This window comes from Chlorocebus sabaeus, chromosome 7 (assembly GCF_047675955.1).
Source record: "Chlorocebus sabaeus isolate Y175 chromosome 7, mChlSab1.0.hap1, whole genome shotgun sequence".
NCBI lineage: Eukaryota > Metazoa > Chordata > Mammalia > Primates > Cercopithecidae > Chlorocebus > Chlorocebus sabaeus.
Window position 1 is genome coordinate 107,714,747 of NC_132910.1, and position 27,881 is coordinate 107,742,627.

A 27,881-nucleotide genomic window follows, 5' to 3' on the forward strand; every position below is an offset into this window, starting at 1 on the left:
CCAAAGTTTCTGCCAATAATGTACATATTTCAGAGGTACTTATAGTAATTTATATCAATAGTCCTTCTCATCTTGGCAACTAGTATTTTTGATGAATTATTTTTTTCCAATCAGATTTATTAAAATCGAGCATCTACCTTATTTTGCTCCAAAACAAATGCCTTTTATCCAAGGCACTCATTACAAATATAGCAGGGTTTGGCATATAATCGAGAAAACTACATGGCTATTAAAAGATCTGAATTCTATTTTTATATCTTCAGTCATAAAGCGCATGGCTAAAATATATATACTTAAGTTTGTGTTTACATCTCTTTTTTCCCTTTATAATTCACTATTCAATTAGACTATAATTAAACATAATTTAAAGACTGAAAATCTGGGCCTTATTTGTGGTTAAAAAAAAAATGTAAATTTTCTTTTAAGTTAAATTGCTGCTCCCAAAAAAATCACCTTGAAATGCAAGGAGGTTTGCCACCAAACACTTATGATTCGCAGATGACCGTCAAAGTTTTATGTAAATCTCGCTTAAGCAACTAGGCCTATAATCAGAAGAAGAAAGAAAAAGAAGCAACAAACATTAAGTTTACCAAATTAAGACTCTGTGCTTATATTCTGTTGTTTTAACAGTCATTTTTTGAACATATAACTTTACTAGTATTTTAGGGATGAGAAAACTACCCACTTGAGAATATTTTATCAAACATTTGCTTTTCCTATATCCAACAGACAATATACTCAAATTACCAAAAAACCCCACAAATGTTTATAGTCAAATCACTAAAATATTTATCACATGATCCTTGCACACTTGTATACTTTAACAAGAATCAATCTTGTACATCTTAGATAATGAGCTTGACACGAAAAATGAAAATATGTATAAATGCTACATTTTAAAAATTATAATTATAGACAAATTCAGATTACCATACACAACCCTCTTAAGGTAGAAGTACTGAAAACTAAAATGAATAAAAAATTTAAAAAAGGAAAAGAGAGAATAATAACATAAATACTGTAAACTTGTTGACTATATATGTAAATATACAATTCAGTCATATAGAATCACTATGTATCTGTAAGTAGCCAGTTTAGCACTTTAAATCAACGCAATTCTATAGTGTTTAACATGCATTACATACTCTTGATTTCTTTAAAGAAATATTTATTATGGGTGAACGAAGGTGGTAGTGAGAGAATCATAAAATGCAACTCAAATTATAATCCTTCAAAATGCTACATTATTAATAAAGATAATACTAATGAGGAAGTTTCTGGATAATATACAACTCCTAAAAAATCATCTATGTCTTTATGCTAATGTTTTACATTGATTTTAGCAGAAAAGAAATGTCAGATTAAAATTAGGTAAAAACAATTAGGTCTCTAATCTTGATTTAGTTTGGCAGTTGTAGATTCTGCTCCTCTGTTTCACGTAGGCAAGACTGTATCAACGTGTCACCAGTAAACAGATCCGCCTCACAGATGTCCAGTGACATTTTGGATGTATTTGCTTGCAAATATGTGTTATTTTCAAACTATGTAAAAATGCATTTCTCTTAGAGTGAGATGCATGTATTTCCTATTCTTACTCTAGAAACTGATAAGACACACATTCACCCATTTAATTTGTGCTTTGCTATGCTCACTGTTTTTTTCACCTGTGATTAACTTTTCTATATCCTAATGTTGCTAGTTTGTGGATATAGCTATTTCTGCATCTGCTTTCAATCTCCTCAATTCTCAACTAACAAAATTCACTTTCAACAACTATTAAAGTCACTGACATACATATATATATATATATATATATATATATATATATATATATATATATACACACACACACACACATAGTTTCACTGACTCCATGAGCTGCTGTGTTTTTGCCTAGGAAATCCAGAGTAATTTCATCCTAATCTTATTTGATTTTGTAGAGAGCAGGTATACTTGAGGTCCACAAAGCAAACAAATCTCTCTCCATCAATTTCAAACTATATAGAGTTATTCCATTTGCAAGCTTAATATTTCAAATTCTATTAATATAAAAGTATGATGATGGGCTAGAGGGAAAACTGACTTTAGTTTCTGCTTTATCATCATTTCCTGTATCTTTAAGACAGTAGCAAAATAGAACAACCAACAAAGCTAGTGTTGGTTACCTCCAACTATTTACCAATTACACAAATAAATATTCCTTAAGGAAAAGTAAAAAAAAGTGATTGCTATATTCAGTAAATCACGGAACTACTCCAGTTATTTAGAATATGTCCAGCTGAGGCTCCTGAGCTTATCCCAGAAGAGAGTTAATCATTTTATTCCTGAAGGAAAGAAATAACCAAAAATTATATATTGAGAACTTACTATGTTTCAAGTACTTCCACAGGTGCTTAAAAATGAAGCTCTGTCCTCTTGTGATAACCTCTAGGGTTGTAATTTGATTTCATTCCTAGACCAGCTATACTAGTAAACGAGCCAGTTTCAGATGTTACCTCTTTTGGAAGGCAACAGTTGATCCCTGGTGTACATTCCCTTTTGGAGTGAGTATTTTAATTATAATGTATGGATTCACTTTTCTACCACACTACAATTCCTAGAAGGTCAGCTGTATTTATTGAAGCCCATAACCTGTTCCTGGCACATGGCACCACCTAATACCTATTGATACTCTAGAGAAACTTGACATTATACAAATGTGGCAGAAAACAATTTTATGTGTTACTTCAACAATTCATCCTTCACTCCTGAACTTCCAGACACTGTATATGATAAAGATAATATGATTTACAATTTATAGACCCTAATAAAGTCCCTTAGTCTACAATTGATGTGTTACTCAAAGTTCATCCGTAATAATTTACAAACATATTTCAGCAGAAAGTGGTAGGACTGAGAGTATGCATTATTGAGATTTGCCATTTTCTTCATATACCTACTTATTTTGAAAATATAACACATTTTATAATGTACCACGCCTTGCGAATGCCACAGTTATAGTCATTATTTTATCTAAACTGTAAAATATGATCCATTTGATAATGAAATCTGTTATTTTAGGCAAGTCACTTGATACCTGAGGGTTTTTTTTTTTTTTTTTTGATAAACTGGAGATAATCACAGGTTGATTTAAAGTTCAAATGAAATGATATTTGTATAAAATAATTACAAATCAGTATATAAGTAAATGGAAAAACACTAGCCATCATATTCTGTTTAATTCAAATGGAGAGAGAAAATTTACCCAAAATACTAGATTTCCTGATGTCATCAGAAAGAAGACATATGTAAGATATAACACATCATTGGTCATCTGTATAAGCCTTCTGATTTTACAAACATCAAATTGATTAAGCAAGAAGCAGTGGTTTTTAGATAGTGATTTCAAATTTCTGATTTCCTTCTACAACTTAATTAAAGAAGGAGGAAAAGGAGCAACTTTGTAGAAATCTTATCATTTCTTTGACTTGATGTTGTCTTCAAAAAACATCTGAGGTTCTCATGAATCTACTAAGAAGTACAGGAATTCAACCATTAGCCTGTTGTCTATGAACTCTGGTAAGAAATGGGGGCCTGTGTTCAGGAAGTACACAGCAAAGCTTCCATATGCAATGAAGGAATGTTAATATAGCCAGCATCTTCTCATCATCCCTCAACACCACTATGAAGCAGCCACTGAATAAAGGTTGAACTGACCCTAGCCAGAAGTATTCCTGGAAAATCAATATAAGCCCATTTCCCTCACTGTGTGACTCATTCAGATAGGCCAATCAGATTAAATACAATGGCTTTTTTCCAAAAGTTGGGGACAAGACAATTTCGGGCATAGAAGTGAAATTTCGAACTCCTGCAGCCATTTAGCCATCATAATGGAGTCTAGCCTAATGAAAAAGTTGATGCACAAAAGTGGGCAGATATGCGGTAGTACTGAAAAATGGAGCTAGATCCCATCTCAAATCACACAATAAAATCACTGCAACTCTAGGTTTCCCAGTGTTGTGAATAAATAAACAACTTTTATTACTAAGCCAGTAAGAGCTAGAACTTTCTATACTTACAGCCAAAATAATTATATAGTGAATATATGTTTGGGTTTACCTGGAATAGACTTATTTAAGTCTGTTATGCTGCTGCGATTATTATTACGAGTGCCACTATTTCTGCCCTTGAAAATATCCCAGTTTGCATCATAAAAGGCTCAGCAGAGAAGATCTATAAAATTTTTCTGGCACTGAAGCATGTGACATAGAAATGTTAATGATTTGACAACATGGTATTTTTGCCTTAAGGTAATGGTAAAAATAATCTGATTTTTCTTCTATACAATGGGATATGACATTTTAAAATGAAGGCTCAATTATAGAAGAAAAATAAGCAATAATCTTCTTACTTGTTATGAAACAGGATAAATGGCCAAGTATATAAACACAGAATCTCCTCAAAGCCTTTATTACATACCAATTAGTAATGAATATAATTGCATACACACACAATTACACACCCCACTTAGTGAAACATGTTTAGGCAATACTATAATTTTTTTATTCTGTTAAATTGTACATTAAAGAGGCCAAAACCAGAATGTGGGAGAAAACAATTAGGAGTAATTCATATTACAAAAGAAGCATTCACCTTAAAGGTTCACTATCGATTTTTTAAATATGTAATCAACTCTCTTATTGAATTAAAATTATTATTCAATATAGAAAGTTCACATAAAATATTAGGCACCCTAAAATATCTGAAGCAGAATAATACATTTACATCTAATAATACTGTTGTAACAAAAACTGGCTAATGTAGTTAACAGCAAATTCACATTATATATCCTTTAAACAAACAACTTTGAGAAAAATATTTTCAACAAAGAATTTCACATGTTTTGGAGACTAAGCATCTGTTAATTTTCTACCTGTGTTGGACATATAATTTACAATATTCAGAGCAGAATTTACAAGCAATTTAAAATATGGAAAGTAGCTACGTATTACTTTGTGAGCATACAACACCCAGATAAAGTACTGACATTCTGACAGAAGGATGTTTAAAATTTACCAATGAAAGTAACAACAAAAAGATAACCAAAACAAATTTACTATTTCATAGAAAAAATGCAAAAGCCCATCAGTTTATGCATTTAATGAATGTTTAAAAGATACTTCAAATTCTCTTTTTAAGCTCTGAATTGAGCAAAACAAATGAATTTTTAAAAATAAGAAAATAGAAATATATTCATTTTAGTCTTACTATATTTAGATTAATATATTAATGCTGAAAATGAGACTTTACTGCTTCCTGTTACATTTAGCATTTTAGCTTCAAAAGTGAATATATATAATGTATATCTGATGAACTTATGATTTTCTTAGGAATGCTAATTGAGGGCAAGAAAAATACTAAATTAGGTCACTTCTATACAAATCATGTCCTTCTATCTTATGTGATTAAATAATGTCAACAAGTGATAAAGTGTTTACAATTCCATACATGATATTTGAAATTTAGAAGTTATATTTGTAGCAAGATGTTTCGTTTCAGCAGCAATTCCACATAACTCTATCAAGTATAAATAAAGGGCAATTATCCTGGGACATGATACTTAGTCCCTCACAGGCTAAGTTTAAACAAAATATGCTCATGAATGCCCTATCCATTCAGCCCTAATTCCTCCCTACCCCACACTCCCGACCTGCAACAATTTTTGTCAAGTTGGGAACAATTTTTGTCAATCTTAAAGTGATGTAAAAATACGAAAAATACAAACATTAGGTTTTAAAAGAAATTAAAACCATAAAGTAATAAGAAAGCTTGGATAGTCTGTGGGAAGAAGGGTTGCTTAAATTTTATTTCTCAAAGCAAACACATTTTTAATACCAATGAGAATACCCAATTGTGCCATTATTCTACTGCAGTGCACATTATTTTTATCATCTAACTGATCTATAAAAAAAAAAAAAAGAGTGAAAAGCTTAAACATGAAGATTTTAAGTATCCTTTATTCTAGAATTGGCTTGACTATAACAACTAGCAGTATTCTTCAGCAACAGCTAGCTTTAAGACAACAGTTTTAAAATTGATCTGAAGATCAAGGGACAGGGGGACTAAAAGAGGAGTTGAAACAGAATGGAATAGATTCGAGAAGACATATGCTTTTATTCAAAATAGGGACTGAACTGACTTTATGAGGTTCATCAGAAGTTCTGTTAGCAAGGTGAGATTATTCTCTAACACCCCATTATCACTAGGTCCTTCAACATTATTGAAAAATAACTACTTCCTTGACTTCTGATCTCAGGGCCAACTTTGAAGAGTTATCTGTCACACTGGACATTGTCAGATGCCACAAGAAGATTTGAGTGTCCTCCTTTACGGCATTTGCACTGTTTATGTGAGTGTAATCCCCTACCCAGCAAATGGAGCGGCTGCATTCACGACCTTTGAGCAAATGAACTGACATGTTGGAAAACCATTTCCTTGACAATTATTTTCCATGAAACCTAATTCTGTAGCTGAAAACTCTCCACTATGTTCCTTATAAATCCACCCATCCCTCTAAAAGAAATGTACCGCTATCTAAAGAAAGAAAGCAAAGATATGGACAAATACCTGACACGGGGTGCAGAGGAGAAAACTAATTGGAAAAAAATGCACAAATCACACTTATTTAATTGTAGCAACATTAAGAGTACTAATTATCTTGACAAATGTCTTGTCTTTTCTCAAGTGTAGATATGGCTTTTTAAAGAAAGATATGCATAATGTATAATGTAAGACTTAAAATATGAAACTATTTAAAATACATGATTTAAATGTAAAGATCCATTACTGTACAACCACATAAACCATCAAAGTATTTCTTTTATAGCAGTTATCAAACTGCAGCATTTGATCATAGTGAAAAGTAAACCAAGGCAATTTCAAGATTTTTGAGGGAGAAGCAAAATACCAATTTTAAAAAGAACTGATATAATTATTACTAGTCAATTAAGAAGAAACTTATTTAGTTCTTTCTGCCCAATTGAAATAATTATAAACAGACAATGAAAAAATATAAGAAACAACAGAATAATAAATTCAACTTTGAGACACATACTTCTACTCTTTCCAAATCATGGTAATAAAAATAATTTGCCAGGAAAAATTATCTCTAACATGTCAGAGAATATACAGAAGTGGGAATGTAGACATTTTTGCAGTTTAAAGATTATTAGAATATACAGTAACAGGGCATTGGAACGACTACATGGAAACTTATTAAGTGCAAAGACAGAAAGTACCCCCATTATGAAAGGAAGGCATTCACGTCCACAGTTGCTGATGGTGAAGAATCAGATAAGATTATACTTCCTAAACAAATTCTCTTGCTCTAATATGGTTCAGTGTATCAACCTTAATTACATGAAAGTACAACAGAGTTTCTGATAAGCAAAGTTTAAAAATTCAGAGTAAATAAAAATATACGTTTTGCTTACCTTTTAAATGTTCTTTCTCCTCTTTTCTATGCCAGTCCAGATGCTTGGATATAGTTCCTCCCTGCCAGTAGATGGAGATAGTAAAATTGAGTCTTTTGGTGACCTCAAATCCTAATCTAGGTGGTTCAGAATCTTCAATTTCAGATTTTGGAAGTTAAAAAAATTTGAATGATTGGAAAGACACATAAGCTTGTAAAAATGACTATCCGAGTCAGTCAAATGAACTTTTATCCATGGACATTTGTACTAATCTTTAAGGGAGTGGGTCTTGGCTGGCATAGAAAAAAATAAAAGAAAGAGCATTATTTGGTAGGATTTATTCCCTTGACTCTTCATTCTTCCCAGATCTTGCTCATTAACTCAACTAATAGCTATTGAGTATCTACTCAAAATTGCAGGTTACTAGCCAGATACGTTCATATACATTATCTTTTAATGCTTTTAATAACCCTGCAAAGTAGCAATTATTATCCCTTAACATCTTGTCCCAGAAACTACATATTTAAAAGTTCCATATGGTAAGGTGACTTGCTTGCCAAGGTTTTGTAGTCCTCCTGATGGTGAGTTAAAGACTTCTCAGATTTAGGCAGAATAAATTTCTTCTTGCTATTGATAAAGGGACCTTGCAGTTAGAAACTCATTGGCTACTGTAAAAATTGGTTTTTCTTTCTTTTTTTTTTTTTTTTGAGACGGAGTCTCACTCTGTTGCCCAGGCTGGAGTGCAGTGGCCAGATCTCAGGTCACTGCAAGCTCCCCCTCCCAGGTTTACGCCATTCTCCTGCCTCAGCCTCCCGAGTAAGTGGGACTACAGGCCACTTCGCCTGGCTAGTTTTTTTGTATTTTTAAGTAGAGACGGGGTTTCACCGTGTTAGCCAGGATGGTCTCGATCTCCTGACCTTGTGATCCGCCCGTCTCAGCCTCCCAAAGTGCTCGGATTACAGGCTTGAGCCACCGCGCCCAGCCGGTTTTGTTTTCTTTTGTTTCAAATTAATACAAGTCCTCCAATAGCTTTCCAGGAAGAAATTTTAAAAGCAAAGGTGCAACCATTTTATAGAAATAAAATAAATCTTCTGAAATAAAACAGGATTCATGAATAGAGCCGCACAGAAGTGTTTGAGAATTGCACACTTAAGATCAAATTAATAGGGAAGAATATTAAAATTGTGATTGCTGATAATGACTTACAGAAATAATAAATTATTTTCATTTTCAAAGCTAATAGAAAGGCATGAGGTACCTCTTGAAGATGATAAAGAGAATAAACTGAAGAACATTCAAAACTGAATGGAACATTGATGAAACTACAAAATAATTCTTCCATTTTCTCACTCAGTTTAGTAAACCCATTGAATTTTAATTCAATGAAATCTATCTCTTATCCTTATCACAGGAAAGTCAAAGTTTTAATATTGCTCGTTGTCATGGTCTGTGAGTTGATTTCCATACAATACACTTTGGGAAAATGGACATTACACAAGTAATCCATAAAACACTAATGCTAATTTCTTTAAGAGTGATATGATAAAAATAAAACTACTCTATTTTATAGAGTCACCTTAATCACTTTGCCCAAATGAATACAAACATATTTATATCTCTCTTTTTTTATTTTTATTTTTTGGCTGCCCAGGCTGGAGTACAGTGGCACAATCTCTGCTCACTGCAACCTCTGCCGCCCGGGTTCAAGCGATTCTCCTGCCTCAGCCTCCAGAGTAGCTGGGATTACAGGCACCTGCCACCGTGGTGCAGGCTAATTTTTGTAGTTTAAGTAGAGACGGGGTTTCACCATCTTGGCCAGGCTGTTCTTGAACTCCTGACCTCATGATTCATCCACCTCAGCCTCCCAAAGTACTTGGATTACAGGCGTGAGTCACTATGTCCAGCCTATATATCTCTTTATAGTTCTTACAATGATTTTCCGATTACAAAAAACCTTCTCATACGTAAATTTTTACCAGCTAAAACAACAAACAAAAACTAACTGTACCATGCACACTTAATTCTTATGAAAGCAGAATTAGTTGTCACAATAAATAGGGGTCATCCTACAATATCTTGTCTAAACCAATACATTTTTTGAGAATAAAAGAGAGTGATGTTATTAACTATGTCAGGCTAACAGACATAAACTGTGAATATCCTCAGAAAATTGGACACCATATTTTTACTAATGACAACATAAACCTTCAATACAAATCTTTTGAGTCTAAATACTATTTTCTTTCCACTACATTACACTATTCCAGGAAATTTTTCAACCTGGATGTTTGTGTGATTAATTCACAAGTGTATATTTTCCTATTGCCTCTTTATTCAACTCAGCCCACTGAGTGTAACTTTTTCTTTGTTTTCATAAACTTGGCAATAGCTATTATATTTACAGTACTTTATCTCAAGATAGGTAAAACAACAAAAACAGTAATAATGCTAATAACTTTAACTAATAACTAATATGATTGTAATAATGGTTTTACTGCTTTTCAATGGGTTATTTGTGGGGTGTTTCTAATATTACCAATGAAGTAGGAGACAACTATACAAATTATTACTGATTTGCTGGATTCTGGCTCCACTCCACTGCTTGAATCAGAAGGGTTAACATTAATTCTACTTCAAATTGTAAATATACTTCCCGAATTTGATGCTCCTTAAAAAGTGGTAAATTCTATATTAATTTAAAGAAGATCACAGATCATTTCAAACATTTTTACTGATTAGGGTTAAAAATATTAAAAAATGAATCTGCATTAAAGCAAATATTTCAAATCCCTCACAATGAATTCAAGTCTCACATATATATTCATTTAATTATTTGATTACTTAGTTTTTAAAGTATCTGTGCAAAATTTAATTAACAAAATCACTTTTTTTGCCAAAGTTTCTGTTTGTTTCTTGTTTTGTTGTTGCTGTTGTTGTTTTGGTTTGGTTTAGCTCATTTGTTTGTTTAACTATTGTATCTCCTAAAGCATAGTACAGTGCCTCAGGCATAATAGACACTTAATAAATATTTGCTGACTAGCTAAACTGCCTGAGAAAAAAGTTTATATTTCACCTGCAAACATATTTACAAATAAAATTTGGTAGATAAAAAGAATAACGTAAGGGTTGGTTTCTGAACTATCATTGCTTACTGAAGGCTACTGTGTTAAGAATTGACTAAGATCCCCCATATTCTACAAAAAGACACCAGCAACTGATAACCATGTCATAAAATCTGTTTCTATGGAATAGAGTTATATTAAATTCATTCTTGGAATTAATTCACCATGATCTATGAGATCTCTGAAATACAACTAGCAACTTCAAAAAAGCATCATATACATGAAGAAATTATTTTTTCCTTCCTGAAGTCAAAAGTCAAATATTGTTTTAAAAATAAAATGCCATTTTCTTGGCTTGACTTGGGAAAAACGTGTATACTAATCAATAACAAATTTGAGATTTTCTCTTCACAATTCCCCTCCTCACCACAATTTCAGGATGAAAACTTGTTTTAGATGGCATTTTTCTGTGCTGGATATGGGGTTTGAAAGGTAATGTTTAGAACTGACGAGAAGTGTTGTGGTGTGGCAGTACAATATAGTAGCAACATTATGATAAAGAGCATGCCAGTAAGGATGACCTAGACAGAAGAATATAATGATGAAGAAAGTTTTGAGACAAAAACAAACCTTAACATGATTTGTTAAATAATGTCTATAATCCTCTGTTCCTTTATAATTGCTCCAATTATAAAACTAGCCTTCAAAATGCCTCAAGTATGTTAAACTTCTGAACTAGCTACTTAAAAACCAAGGTTATGTTTGATCCTTTTAAACCAATGGTTTGAGAAAGTTTTGAGAATCTGATGAAAGGTATGAATGGTCAAATCAGAAAATTATATATCTATACAATCTAAAATTATATACACTCTCAGCGTTCACACAATAGTATATAATTTCGAAATATTCACCAGGCCCTTAGAAGCCATCTATGAACCACTTTATCTATGAAATCAAAGTTAAGAACCCTTTTTCCAAAAATAACTTTTTCATTATGAAGCAAAACAACTGATAAATTTTTCACTTTAGGATTAAAAGAAACGTGTGCATACACAAACACACACATACACACAGATACAAACACACACACCAAGTGGTCCAGCATGAATACAGGGACATCATTTCACATACTTCCAATGCAACTCTATAAAACTAGTTGATATACTGTCGGGAAAAATGTATCTCCAATGTGTAATTTAGAACAATCTAGGAATTCTTTATATTACATAATTTTTAAAAATATTAACTTTTCTGAAGAAATTTAAAAAACTGTTTATCAGAAAACATATATAGAAAAGAATATACTAGATAACTCAATTGCACATCCTTAAAAGGATGAATTTACTCGAATAGTTTTTAAGGGCAAATGACAAAAGCTGTTAACAATTTGGGGGCATCTAGAATGAACCAGAAACTGTTAGCCACTCATGTGAATTATCTTAAAGCTATACTGTAAAAGACACTACCATCACCACTCTACCAATTAGAAAACTTCTAACTAGATTAAGACATCATGAACAAAGAGGAAAAAAAGTAATAAAAATCGTGAACTCCACCAGAGAGGAAGGTCCAAACCGCAAGCATAGATTGATGACAAAGCTGCTTCCTTCTCCGGTAACTGTAAACAGTACCCTTGGGGTGAGTTGTAGCAGGAGTTCATATATTTTAAAATGAGCAGCGGTTCTCTTGAGCCATGTAGGTGGGTCAGGTAGCATAAAATAGATTTAATTTGATCCTAGTTTTTTTTTTTTTTTAAATTAAATTGATAGTGCTTCATTTAACAAAACACCATAAAAAGTTTTCCTCTACTCTTTTTCTTTTTAACAGCAGAAGAAAAAAAAAGCCCGTTTGGTCAGACTGAAACGTAGTAGCAAACACAAGGATTGCATATGTTGCATTTTTTGGTTCCTAAGGAATTGCTGAAATGACATAATTGAAATCTTTCAACAGACATACTTTATTTTAATTAACATATCTCTCACCTCTACAGAGTTACCATGTGCAGTGTGTGTGTGTGTGTGTGTGTGTGTGTGTGTGTGTAATATCTATCCTCTTAGCCAATTTCATGCATACATTACATTATTGTAACTATTGTCCCCATGTGGTACATTAGGTCTCATTTTATCCTGCAACTTTGTACCATTTGACCAATACCATCAGACTTTCTATTCCATAAAGGATATTAAAGAAAGGTTAAAGAAACAACCAGTACTATCTATATTTAAGTATTATATAGGTAATCTAATTTTTTGCTTAATATTAATTAAAACAGTTTTTCTTGACAATAGTATTGTAAATAGGTTCTCTCCTTTAATCCATTAGTGAGCACAGTATGGTAAATATATGGTAAAATGGTGCAGAGTGAATACATCCCTAATCTTCCTTGGAGTCAGGCTCATATAACGCTCTGGAATCATCATCACTTCTGTACCTGCTACTGAGTGTTGTAAGTGAAATGGAGAAGACAGTTAATAACTGGGATGGCCTTACTTTCCCTTACTCCTTTCCATAAAAAAGTATAACATAACAATGGAGTACATTATTTAAAAAGTGCAATATAATAAGCATCCTTAAAAGGGGTTAAACTGTAATTTTTAAAAATATTTCATTTTAAATCTTTAATCATTAATAAAATACGTTAGCATGCATATTAAGCTGAAATTTATAATAAATCATGTATGGATCATATTCTAAGTAGATCTGGATTTTAGAATTACATGTAAATAATGCAGTCAACAATCAACAAATACTCACTGACAGGGCATACAACCTGCAGCCAGCGTGCTGCATTGAAGCCCCAGTCCTTTGCTCTACATGTACCACTGCAATCCACGTGAACCACAGAGCGCTAGGCAATAATGCCAGGTGATACTTCTTTCTCTTAAACTAAGTGACTTTGAAAAGCATGCAATGTCTTCACATTCACAATCTTCAAGATTTGTTTTTGCTTCAGGAGATGGTGGTAATGGGTGATGGTCATGGTAGTGAAAGGGGTGCACACAGAGCTATGTTAACATCGTCACCAAAGTCAAGTGTACTTATCTGTCAATTCAAGTGTATTTATTTATCAATTCTCCCACACCCTGCTGTTACCTTAAGTGGGGCAGCAGGCCATCTAGAAAAAGATTAGAGAATTGAAAAATAATCAACAGAACCTCATAAAGTTCATATTTTCAGTGACTTATCGTTCCTGCTGTTCACAAACTTGTGATAATCACTAGGTTTCACACTGTTTTCATACTAAATGAAGCTCATAAAACTGAAAATATAAACCCCAAAACAAAGGAATTGATGGGAGTGCTAAGAATGTATGTAAGTGTAAAAGAAAAAATGTGGACGTTAGATTCAAATTTTAAAAAACCAAATCGGCCGGGCGCCGTGGCTCACGCCTGTAATCCCAGCACTTTGGGAGGCTGAGACGGGGGGGATCACGAGAGCAGGAGATCGAGACCATCCTGGCTAACGTGGTGAAACCCCGTCTCTACTAAAAATACAAAAATAATTAGCCGGGCGTGGTGGCGGCACCTGTAATCCCAGCTACTCGGGAGGCTGAGGCAGGAGAATGGCGTGAACCTGGGAGGCGGAGCTTGCAGTGAGCTGAGATCGCGCCCCTGCACTCCAGCCTGGGCCACAGAGCGAGACTTCGTCTCAGAAAAAAAAAAAAAAAAAAAAAGACCAAATCAATTTTTTTTTTTTTTTTTTTTTTTTGGAGACAGAGTCTTGCTCTTTTGCCCGGCGTGTAGTACAGGGGCCCAATGGCGGCTCACTGCAAATTCTGCTTCTCAGGTTCAAGCGATTCTTATGCTTCAGCCTGCCCAGTAGCTGGGATTACAGATTGTGCACCACCACAGCCAGATAATTTTTGTATTTTTAGTGGAGATGGGTTTTACCATGTTGGCCAGGCTCGTCTCAAACTTCTGGCCTCAAGTGAACCACCCACCTTGGCCTCCCAAAGTGCTGGGAATATAAGTGTAAGCCACCACACCCAGCCAAGACCAAATCACTTGATTCACTGACAAAAGTAATGTGATATAAGTAAATTAAATAATTTTTTGACAAAAAATGCAGTATATTAAATCCTATGAATGCCACAAATCTGAAAGTTTTAGTGACAATCATACCTGTCACCAAAAATAAAGGCGAGCATTTTGAATTTTCAAATGAAATATTTATGTAATGCAAAAATTAATTGTTGAGTTGGAAACTAAATCTTTCACAGGTCACTTTAAAGTCAAATAAAGTTTAGTGCTGGAAAAATAAATTGTTCTGAAAGAGTCCCGTGTAAACACAGCCCTTTAAGGATTACCTGTCACCAACATTTAAAACAGCAAAGAAAGGCTCAGTACATCTGGTAGAAGATCAATCTAGTGATGCTTTACTATGAACAAAAACATCCTAGGAAAACCCAGAGGATATGAAAAGCAACTCTCCCAAAATTCAAAGCATACTATTTTTTAGTATCACTTAAAAAGTAAGTAATACAGAGATTTTCAACGGTTTTCTATTACAACAGAAAACTCTTATAACTTTTCTATCAGTGAACCACCTGCTAGTTCTTAATTGATCTTTTAATGGCTATATTTTATTGTGTTATTGGCACCGCTTCTTACTTCCTTTATTACCCTAGGTAGTCTATAGAACTGTATACTTTTATAACTGCAGTTGGTTCTTCTTCAAGATTCTATCCTCAGTCTTCTTTCTACAATCATAAATCCTTGGTGTTCTCAAGTCCTTTCATAAACATACGCTCTTTAAATCTATAGCAATAGCTCACAACTCTTTTTCAAACCACAGAATCACATTCCAAAATGTCCCAAACTCGATATATCCTACTCCAAACTCATGGTCAGTTTAGGAACTCTAGGTTCTCCTCTACATTAGTTTCTAATTTCAGTTAACGGAATCGCTATTTCACTGCCAGTAAGCCTCAAAATCTGATAATTTTTCTACTTGAACGTCTGTTGATGAAAAAGGTCTTCAATTTACTACAATTAGGTTCTCAATAGAAATGATCGGCTGCGCATGGTGGCTCACGCCTGTAATCCCAGCACTTTGGGAGGCTGAGGCAGGCGGATCACAAGGCCAGGAGATCGAGACCATCCTGGCTAACAGGGTGACACCTAGTCTCTACTAAAAATACAAAAAAATTAGCCGGGCGTGGTAGCAGGCACCTGTAGTCCCAGCTACTTGGGAGGCTGAAGCAGGAGAATGGCCTGAACCCCGGAGGCGCAGCTTGCATTGAGTCGAGATTGTGCAACTGCACTCCAGCCTGGGTGACAGAGCAAGACTCCGTCTCAAAATAAAAAAAATAAATAAAAAAGATCCTAGCCTATGAATAATGCTTATCACATAGCAACTGTTGTTTTTGCAATTGTCTTCAATATGGATTAGTTAGCTTTCTCATACAGAAATCTTCCCCTTCTCTAAGAAAACTTTAGTTTTCCAGCCCTTCGATGCAACAGTTTTGTAATTTTTGATCAATACTACATTTGTGTACCACTTGGCTATATCTAAAATTGAAACAAATTTTCTATAATAAAATGAATAGTGATAATTTCATACTTTCTTAAAGAATCAGCTGTGGAAATAAAAATATTCCACCAAATATGCCTATTCGTGTCTTTTTAAATTAAACTTTTCAGTGAACAAGACTGAGAATAACACTGGTTCTGATTTGACTTTATCCTTTAAGCATTGTTATGGTTTTTGTCACACACACATACACAAATAAACATTTTAATTTTAATACAGTCAAATTCTGAGTCTTTCATATCTAATTTAAGGAAATATAACTTTCATAATGTCAAAAAGATATTCTTGTACATTTAACTTCCAAACTTTAAAAAAACCACTTTTGTTCATGGTACATGTATTTTCCTATACTGATGGCTAAGATTCTAAATATCCCTTACTGTAAGGTTCAGAGTTTCCCCATTCTCTGGTTCATGTATCACAATGAAAACTAAGAAAACTAAGATCATGGTTAGCAGCCAGCAATAAATTAGGAATCCACTTAACAAAAGTGATTCATTTACTTCCCCACTTCATCTCTCTATCATGTCTTCTTCCTTTCAAATCTTTCTATATAATTATAACACTTTAAAAAGTTTTTTTTCTCTTATTAGCTTAATAGGATTTTTTTTCCTTCCTTCCACTTCTTACCCTTTTATTGCCTCCAAAGGAATTTCATCAGAAAATAAAGCTTAAAGTGTTTCAAAATAGAACATATTTCATAACATTAGAAAACCACAAAGCTGAAATGAATTTAAGGAGACACTTTTGTCTTAAGTCTTGAATGAAAAGATGAGGACCTGATATATTATTATCTTCTACTTCATAGAGGGTTTCCTTTATTCTGTTTCTATGGAATTAAATCTTCTCTATAATTCCTGAACAAAGTATTATCCCTGTTGTATTTAAATGGATCTTCTCCTCCTCACTTATAAATAAATTAATATTATAAAGATACTTCCACAAGGCTTATTAATCCAAATGTATTTAATATGAAATACAGGATGAGTGCTTCAAAAGAATGTTCAACCCTTAGCAGTTGATGCATAAACACCACAGAAGATTAAAGTCCTTTTAACACACAGTCATTTCCTAAAAGTAACTAAGTGACTTTCTCACTGAGATACGTCCACACAGTTTTCCAAAGTTGAAATCAGTTATAGTGTAATTTATTTGTATGCTATGTCTTGCTATAGTTAGAGGACCAAGAAAAGCTATCCTTGGTAAAGCAACTGGAAAGCTTCATTAAAGAAGTTGCACGAAGGAAAATTTAAAGTTTAAAAGAGACTAAAAAATATTGAATGCTGAGTGGTTCAAAATACTAAAAGTTAATGCAGAGAGAAAATCCTATAGGCAAACAAAATGATTATTCACAAGCAGGAGCTTTTTGTGTAGAGTCTGGTGCAAGAAAAACAATGTGAAAAGGAAAAGGCTATAATCCTTCGTATTCCTTCGTATTAACTGCTCCGTTTATATGAGCAGCTGCAACTTCTATTGGTAGATGCCAAGACAGGGGTTTTAATCAGCTTATAATGGGAAGTGCGCAAGAAACTCCTTGAAAATATTAGCACTGAAACAGAAATAAATGGCAGGAACTGGAACAAAACTAGAGAATTTATAGATAAACAGGCCTAAAAGGGATTAGATTTATTCCCCCACTCCCTGGCAAAGACTGCAGATCGAGAAAACTAGCAATTACAAGGACCCAGTGAATCTAACCAAAAAATTAATGCATTATTCTGAGATTTTGATTTACAAATTTGACTAAAGATAAGAAATGATGCACATACAATCAAAAAGTTAAAATGAGTGAAGAAATATACTAGGCATAAATAGGCCATGTGTAAAAGACCTTATCTATTAGCAATCTTGGCTATTTTCAAGCCTTCAACAATTTTTGCTCAATATGTACATATTTTATATGTAAACTAAATAGAAAAATGTGCCTAAAATATTTTAATTCAAATGCAAATTAGTCAAGACACACCTGGGAATATAATGTATTACGAAAACTATATTTTTTAGAATATACTATATACACACTTTATTGTTGAGCTTAAATAAAAATTATTTTAGAAATATTATTCCAGATTAAATTGAGTCTATGGATGATTTATAAGTGTTACAGGACAGTGTATCATATTTAAGTATTCTTGTAAACAAACATTAGAATCTCAGTCATGTTTTGCACACAGAAAGATAAAAGTGAACCTAAAGATGTATTGATGGCATGCTTATACTTCTATACTACTGCTTACTATATAACTCTAAAGGCTATTTCTCAAATGATTTTCCTAATCTATGGTTTTATTGATTCCCAATAAATCAATGGCAAATTTTAAAGAAAGAAAATAAACTAAAGAACAAACAACAACAACAAAAGAAAACCTCTTGATAAAAGACTATATAAAATAGAAGATGACTAAACTCTTATTTACCATGATGGATTAAAAATAACAGCTTTGCACACTTTGATTAAACCATGACAGTCACAGCTGCTGTCATTTAGTGTGCTTGTCATTTAATATATGCTAATATAATATATTTAAATGTATGTGTGTATGTGTATATAAGCCCAATTTCAAACAATATGGCAAAGATATGGATTTCTGAGAAATCCAAGCAATGAAGCTACGGCACAGAAGACAGGCAAACAAGACAAAATCTTCAAATCTAAAAAAAAACTGATTAAGAATTTATTTTTTCTAGCACATACATTAGCAAGTATTATTGGTGGTACTGCTTTGATGCACTCCAATTGGAATACACTGTTGACTCAAGGCTTCAAAGTGCCAGAGTCTGACTTCTTGCCCAAGGGCCCCGGACCATTAGGACACACTCCTGTCATCCCATGTGAATGCCTGAGGCACATCCTTCAGACTTACACACTTGGCAACTTAGGCTTATAGGCCTTCATGGTTCTGTAATTAAAGTATGTTTTTAAGTTTCACCTCTTTAACTAGACTGGAAATTACTTAGGCTCACAAAATATGTCTTATTACATATTCCAACACTCCACGCTACTTCTACTGAATAATCTCAAATGACTTGACCTTTGATAAGAAATGCTTCTGTACCAAACAAACATTTAAGTACACAACTGTTCCAGGAGTGCTAGGAAATTAAACATTGATTTTTATCCATCGTCTCTTGTTAAAAGTTTTTACATTGTAAGATTGTCAGCCAGGTGTGATGGCTTATGCCTGTAATCCCACCACTTGGGAGGCCAGGGTGGGAAGATCAGTTAAGCCCATGAGTTCAAGATCAGCCTGGGCAACATAGTGAGACCTAATCTCTACCATAAGTAAATAAAAAATCTACGTGTGGTGATGCACATCTCTAGTCCCAACTACTCAGGAGGCTGAGGCAGGAGGATTGCCTGAGCCCAGACATTTTAGGCTGCAGTATGCTATGACTGTACCACTACCGGGACTACAAAGACCCTGTCTCAAATCAAAAAAAAAAAAAGAAAAGAAGAATGCTCATATATAATGCTAAATGTATAATGAGATTACAAAAGACATAAAAGATACATTATTTATTACAAATCCCACTTGCAAGACTAGTGTTTTTCAATTCCTTTTTACTCATCAACCTTAGGAGCTCACTAGGGACAGGTGTCAGGAAGAACAGTTTGAGAATAGTGCCCAAGCCTTACTCTCAAATTCCTGAAGTGATGGTGATAGACAATCTCCTTCCAGGTATTTGGTTCCAGAACAATTCTGAACCACTGTTTCTGAAGGTGTGGTAGTTGTACCATTCATGGTTCTTAATATGATTTCAAGCACTACATAAAAGGGCATGTTCTTCATCTTAATAGTGGATAATTAACAAATATTCAGTATACATAAATCACATTTTGTTTCCATAGACATTTCCTATAACTTCTTTTTGACATCTATTCATTTAAGAAAAAATTCCTTGCCCAATGTAAGAAAAAATATTTAGTGAGTAATAGCACAAAAGGATATGGTTTGGTAAAAGTTGTGACACTATATAATGAAATCTCTTAAACGTAAAATAATGGCTCAAAGGTCCATGAACATGGCACCAGGGCTAATGTGTTCACTGTTTTAATCCCAAAGTCCCTGCCAGACAGTCCTTGGACTTACGTTGCAATTCATGACATCTGCTGAAAGAATTTAATTGACAGGTCCTGCCTCTTAAAAGAAATGAAAAATACCAGCTTTGAGTAAATGATAGTCTTCTATGCAAAGTAATTCAAATACTACTCACATCCCAGTGCTCCAAAACATATTCCCCTTACTCACTGAATTGTCTGCAACTATCAAGTCTTTCCTGGTCAAAACACTGAAAGCCCAACCTCATCCATGAATTACAACTATGATCTGCTGTTTACTATGTCATATGCATATATCATCATGGGCAGCAGTAGTTCTCAGGAGACTTACAGTACTGATGGCAGTGTGGCATGGTCAAATGCTAGACATAAAGTATTTTCTAGAAAATAAACAGCTTTGAACATTATCTCTGATACATGACATTAACTTATGGGATGTTCACAAAATGTTACAGATGATAAAGTATAGCTGTGTATTATATAGTTAATAAATTGTCTTAACCATAAGACAAAAGGAAAAAATTAATGGACACCATAAAATTACCTTTTTCAAAGAATTAAGAAGGAAAAAATTATAGCTCAGCATCTCTGTAACATTTATTTGAATAGTTTAACTATTTATTAAATAGTTAGTTTTGAGGACTCCAACTCAAGCCTTTCCTTTGAGAGCCTTAAGTATAAAGTGGTTTCTAAGATAGTCCCGGAAAATGATGAAAACTCAAATATAACTGAAACCTATTACTAGCAAAACAGTCCTTATATGCTCTGCCCAGAATTTCTACAAATAACAAAGTCAATGAAATTGAAATTAAAAAAATGAATCAGTAGCCTACCTATGATTTAGCTCAAGAAACAAAAAAGCCAACACACCTGAGAAAAAGGAAGGAAGATTTTTAACATCTTCCCTTAAACTGACTCTTAGGCAAAAACACTGGATTTATAAAAGACTAAATAAATTTTATCTTTTTAAAACAATTTTTAAATACAGGGTCTCGCTCTGTTGCCTGGGTTTGCGTGCAGTGGCGCAATCTCAGCTCACTGCAACCTCTACCTATGGGGCTCAAGCCATCCTCCCTCCTCAGCCTCTTAAGTAGCTAGGGCTACAGGCTCACCTCATGAAGCCCAGGTAATTTTTGTGTTTTTTTGTAGAAAAGGGTTTTTGCCATGATGTCCAGGGTGGTCTCTAACTCCTGAGCTCAAGCAGTCTGGCCACTCGGGCCTCCCAAAGTCCTGGGATTACAAGCACAAGCCACCAGATCTGGCCTATTTCTCTATTTTAAACAATAGTTTTAAATGACCAGAGTACTATTCACAACCTCTTATGTGTATGGCCATTCAGATATTGCAATTAACAGGAAAAAAAAAGCGAAAACAATTGATGAGTAAAAGAAGAAAGAAAGGGAGATGGCAGCTGTTAAGCCTGCAGTGCAGGAAGTACACTGCAAGTTAACTATTATGAACACGGTGTATTCACAGATGATCCTGGTAACTGCCTATGGTGGAATTTGTAGATGTCTATGATGTCCCCATGTGGAACACAATAACAATCAGAGGCAATAGAGGTTAAAGACACGCTGACTTCACATCATATGATGCTAGCCACTGACAACTGGGCTGAACCTAAGCTTATCAATCTTCCTTCTAGTTACAGAGATGGAAAGGGAATATGACCATCACTCATGTGGAAGTTGAGCCATTAGAAGAAAGTCCACACATCTTATCTGCCGGTAAAAACCTAGTCTCACCAGATGTCTCTTCATTCAAGCAAGGTAAACAGTAAAATAAATATATGAAAACTGTAAAAAAAAATGCTGCAACACGAGAAAAGGTAATTTTGTCCTGACATATCAGAAAGAAAAACATCTACCTCAAAAGTGATTTAAGGCCAGGCACGGTGGCTCACACCTGCAATCCCAGTACTTTGGGAGGCTGAGGCAGGTGGATCACTTGAGGTCAGGAGTTTGAGACCAGCCTGGCCAACACGGTGAAACCCCGTCTCTAATAAAAATACAAAAATTAGCCAGGTGTGGTGCTGCATACCTGTAATCTGAACCTGGGAAGCGGAGGCTGCAGTGAGCCTAGATTGTGCCACTGCACTCCAGTCTGGGTGACAGAGCAAAATACTGTCTCAAAAAAAAAAAAAAAAAAAAAAAAAAGTGATTTTGCACAGAAACTTGAAGAAATCATTTCAAAATCTGTTCCATATCCCATATCATCAATAAAATGCTGAGGAGCCAGTTACTCTGAGATGGAAGAGAAGAGAGAACGCAAAGAAAGGAGATTCTGCCTAAGAATGACAGCTGCTCCCGAGGAAGAAAACATGAGTTGGAACAGAAAAAGAGTCAAAAGCAAATACTTTCTTGTATTGAGAAACCACAAACAAAATAAAACAATGACCTGAGTGTGCAGATAAAGTTTCCCTATGTCCTCTATAAACTTAAGGAAAAAATATCTATTTCTAGTCACTTTCTCACAATATTTGAAATCATAAAACTTTGGGGAAAAGTTCTTCAAGGTTCTCCTTAAAGAAACCAAATTAACCCAAATAAGTGTTTGTTTAGTTATGTAAAAACAACTAAATAACTTCTTTTATGAAAGGTTCAAAAATATGTGTTTCCTTATTGAAAAAAAGTTACTTGATTATTTGTGCTAGTGAGCAAAGAATAGCTAATATTAATTGTTTACTCACTGAGTATTAGACATCTTCTAAACTTCAGATTACTTAATCTTCCAGTACATCTCTGAAACAGGAACTATTTAGTACCCCATTTGACAGTTGAGAAAATTAAGTCATAGGGAAATACACAGACTACAGAGGCAGGGTTTATATATTGTATTAAAACGAGAAAGTTTGAGAAAGCCTATAAAAAGTTCAGTCATTGTGTACATTGTTAAAGGTCTTGGTTATTTGGATTTCTCCTTAATTTCCCTGCCTGATTCTTCTTTATATACAAAATTATAACAGCAATCTCTTCTTTATAACACAGAACTTCTGGTGAGAACTTTGGAATCTTAAAACTGTATGCTATTTTTCATATTACCTGGTGAGATAAGAGTTATCTTTTACTAAAGCTAGGAGTTTTTGTTGTTAATAAGATTATTTTTATTCATTAAGATGCCATCAAAACAAACCAAAAAAGTCAGTACAATTCTAAAGCACAATAACGTGTTGTCTTTCAAAAGTACAAGAACTCTACAATTGATACAACAAATCTATCTGCATTCTGCTTTTCAACAGTCAAAAACAATAGAGCCTGAAAAAGAGTGGTCTATTTATCTAAACATTTCAAATTAAAAATTTCAACGCCATGAAATGATATAGCTTCTACACATCTTTCTGTTTTCCTTTTCCTTTTTTTAATTTTTAATTTTGTGGGTACATAATAAGTGTATATCTTTACGAGGTACATGAGATATTTTGACACAGGCATAAATGCTTAACAATCACATTAGAGAAAATGGAGTTTCCATTACCTCAAGCATTTATCCCTTCTCAGTGTTACACAAACAATCCAATTTTACTCTTAGTTATTTTAAAATATACAATAAATTACTGTCAACTGTAATCACCTTTCTAAGTATACAAGTAGTTTCATTTTCAACACTGCTCTTCTTTAATCTAAAAATTACTCATGACAAATTTTAAGTAGCACATTCAAATGACCATAATGAAATAATTCTAAGTCAATCATGAAATTATAATAGGGTAAGTAATGACTATGTAAGTTATTTTTATAAAAAGATTCTTCTTTCTTTATCAACTCCATTCCAAATCTAGCAAAAAATGTTAGTATATTAAATCAAGTATCAGTTGAGAAAATATTATATGCAAAGGATTATTTGAGGCACTGTGGTAGTTAAAATATAAATTCCAATATCCTAGGAATGTGCAATCAGGAAGTGAAGCAAAATATAATATACTACTTTACATTTTTAATTAATAAAATCGAAATGTGCAGACACTATGAGGTGCTAGAAAATTCAGATGGGAAATAAAGTAAAATATACTTCCTCTTCTGAGTTCATCCCTTTGGTGACCCCAGCTGACACCCAACCTCTCCCTGGCAATCTGCATCCCACATTATTTTGCTTGGTTAACTCTATTCACTCCTTAGGTCTCAGCACAAATGTCATCTCCCTGATCTACCCTGCTAGGATAATTCCCTATTCTCACCCCTTTTGTAATATGCTCTGCAAACATGCTATACTTGTCTCTCATAGCACATATAATAAAGCAATTAGACTAATTAACTGTTTCTTGTTTGCCTTCTCAATTAGAAGGTAAGTTCCCTAGGTATAGGACTAGGTTTGCCTTATTTACCATCATGTCCCAAGTCATGGCACATGGAAAGCACTTAACGAATATTTGTGCACTCAGGGCTTGGCACATAGAAAGTGCTTAAAAATATTTGTGAAATTAGTAAACGGGTGCATGAGTGGTGGGGTAGACAGATGGCTATCTGTAATTTAGATCTAGGAACTAAAACTGTGAGAGGAGACAGGGTAAAACTCAAATTTGCTGAGGAGGGTGACAGCAAGCAGCAGTGAAGTCCAGTCATCAGATCCAATCATTTTGTGCTTAGGAATAATGAAATGGTTTAGCAAAGTGGAATGCAAGCAAAATATCACAGACTAAATTTTACTAGGGATAAAATTTACCAGAAAATTGTAAATTTTTTATTAAAAATTAAAATTAACAAATTCAATCTAAATAACATAATTCCTTTGTTCAAAAACACGTATGGCTTCTCAGCACAGAACTGACAGAGTGATACAGGCTGAGTGGCCCTTATCCAAAATGTTTGGGACCAGAAGTACTTTACATTTTGAATTTTTTCAGATTTTTAATATTTGCATTATATATACTTACTAGTTGAGCATCCCTAATCAGAAAATGCAAAATGCAAAATGCAAAATACTCCAATGAGAATTTCCTTTGAGTTTCAGATTTTGGAGCACTTCAGATGTAATACAAATCATTGATCTAACATTAAAAAAACTTCCCTGCTTCCATGTCCTCTGTTATAGATTCTTTATATAATCTCTAAGCTCCATTTCCAATACCAGTCTATAATACAGTAACAGAGCTAGAGTTTTAGAATTAGAGAACAATGACTTTTACCTAGAAGTAACTCCTACAATGTAGCCCTGTGTCAACTTTACGTGTCCAAAGACTACCATGATGCTTCACACTTTATAGGTCCTAAATAATGGAAACATGTTTGACTTTAAATCTTCTCAACCATTTGCTATGTGATAATGACTAAACTAGTTAGGTAACTTCTCTGTGACTCAGATAATTTGTCTGAAAGGTGCTATCAGTTGCCTTATAAGGTGTTTTGTACATAGCATATCTTCAAAAATGAGCTGCTTCTTTTCTCATTCTTCCTGCTGGGGGATTCTTTACTGCTCTTTGAAAAACATGACAAAATTTAACAGTTAAATCAATCCTCCTGTAGAAATCACAAAAAGGAGAGGTTTGTCCCTGTTGGTTGATGAGAGTAACTAATTACGCTACCTTCACAAAGTATATTTTGAAAGACTCATTTCACACTCATATAAAAATGAGCTTCCAAGATATAAAATCAATCATCCAATCCCAGACTGCAAAGGCAGAAGCAGTAGTGCCAAGTTGAGAAAACAAAGCTTTATAGATCTCAATTCTTGTTGCTTCTCCTAAGTTGTTTACTTACTTGAATGCCTCTTTAGTAAGAAGCCTAACAGTGACAAAGATAACAAAAATAAATTCTCCAGGGATACAAAACCCCAAGCAATTGGGTTTTACTAACAAGCACAGGACATTAATAATAAAGAATAAAGCTGCTGATCAGTATTTGTTTAAATCTTTATACATACAATGGGTCATTCACTCCAAATTCCATGCCCTAAAACATGATTTATGGACATTTTCTGGCCACTAAATAAAAAGTGCAGGTTTTTACTGTCTTCGTTTCAAATAATATACTATTGTTCCTTTCCTGAAACAAACATAGTTCTTTCAAAGCCCCCAGGAAACTACAAAGTAAAATTGTCAATTGCTTTTGTGATCATATATTAATTACCAGGCTGACTTTCAAGGATCCAACTTTCCGTTGCTGAGCAAAATAAAGTTTTAGTGCTCTGCACAGAAAATCAGACCAACCACAACATTCTCTTAAGCCAAAATCTAATACAGAAGAAAGCCCTTTTTTTCAGTTCTATGAAGGGTGAGAGAGGTGAGGAAGCTGCAGAAAAGTTGGAAGCAAGCAGAGATTGGTTCATGAGGTTCAAGAAAAGAAGCCATCTCCATAAGAAAAAAGTACAAGGTGAAGCTGTGGCAAGCTATCCAGAAGATAAGCTAAGATGACAGATGAAGGTGGCTACACTAAATAACAGATCATCCATGTAGGTGAAACAGTCTTCAATTGGAAGAAGGTGTCTTCTAGAACTTTCCTAGCTAGAGAGGAAGAGTCAAAGCCTAGCTTCAAAGATTCAGAGGACAAGTAGACTCTCTTGTTAGGGACTAATACCACTGGTGAATTTAAGTTAAAATCAATGCTCCCTTACCATTCTGAAAATACCAGATCCTCTCAGAATTATGTTAAATCACTGCTTTTGTTCCAGAAATAGAATAACAAAGCCTGGTTGACAGTATATCTATTTCACAGCACGGTTTATTGAAGATATTAAATCCACTACTCAGAAAGAAAAAAAAGATCCCTTTCAAAATATTACTGCTCATTGATAATGCACCTAGTCACCCAAAAGTTCTGATGCAGATGTACAGGGATATTAATGCTGTTTTCATGCCTGCTAACACAATAACCATTCTGAAGCCCATGAATCAAGGAGTAATTTGAAGTTTCAAGTCTTGTTATTTAAGAAATCCATTTCATTAGGCTATGGCTGCCCAGAGATAGTGATTCCTTGGATGGATCTCAAAGGAAGTTGGTTCCACTCTCATGGATGGCTCTGAGGGGTTCAACAGTGCAGTGGAAGAAGATGTGGTGGAAACAGTAAGAGATGTGAAAATAGCAAGAGAAAGAAATTTAGGAGACTGAAGATGTGAGTGAACTGCTGCAAAATTATAATAAAACCTGAATGGATGAGGAGTTGTTTTTATGGATGAGCAAAGAAAGTGATTTCTTGAGAAGGAATCTGCTCCTGATGAAGATATTCTGTTAAAATGACAACACTGTTAAAATGACAACACAGGATTTGAATATCACATAAAGTTAGTTGATAAAGCAAGAACAGGTATGGAGAGGGCTGATTCCAATTTTGAAAGAAGTTTTACTACAGGTGAAATGTTATAAAACAGCCATGACATGCTACAGAGAAATGTTTTGTGAAAGGAAGAGTCAATTGATGCAGCAAATATTACTGTTGTGTTAGTTTAGGAAACTACCACGGCCACCCCAAATTTCTGCCACCAACACTTTGATCAGTCAGCAGCCATTAACACGGAGGCAAAACCCTCTAACAGCAAAAAGATTACTACTTGCTAAAGGCTTAGATGACTTTTAAGATTTTTTGCAATAAATATTTTTTTACTTAAGGTATGTACATTGTTGTTTAGATATAATGCTATTGTATACTTAATAGACTATAGTATGGTGCAAACATAACTTTTATCTGTAGTGGAAAATCAAAACATCTGTGTGACTCCCTGATATGGTTTGGCTCTGTGACCCCGCCTAAATCTCATCTTTTAGCTCCCATAATTCCCACATCTTGTGGGAGGGACCCAGCGGAAGATAATTGAATCATGGAGGCAGGTCTTTCCTGTGGTGTTCT

The 27,881-nt window shown here is 34.0% G+C and overlaps 1 protein-coding gene across 3 annotated transcripts in view; it reads right to left on the minus strand.

Moving 5' to 3' along the window:
- PDGFC (platelet derived growth factor C) overlaps positions 1-27,881 on the minus strand; it is a 217,571-nt gene that overhangs the window by 100,211 nt on the left and 89,479 nt on the right. Inside the window, exon 2 of one of the 3 annotated variants that reach the window (XM_073017687.1) lies at positions 7,473-7,533. The exons of the other annotated variants lie outside the window; for them this stretch is intronic. The gene's annotated coding sequence lies outside the window, so the exon portion shown is untranslated. The remainder of the gene's footprint in view (positions 1-7,472; positions 7,534-27,881) is intronic. 3 annotated transcript variants of the gene reach the window in all.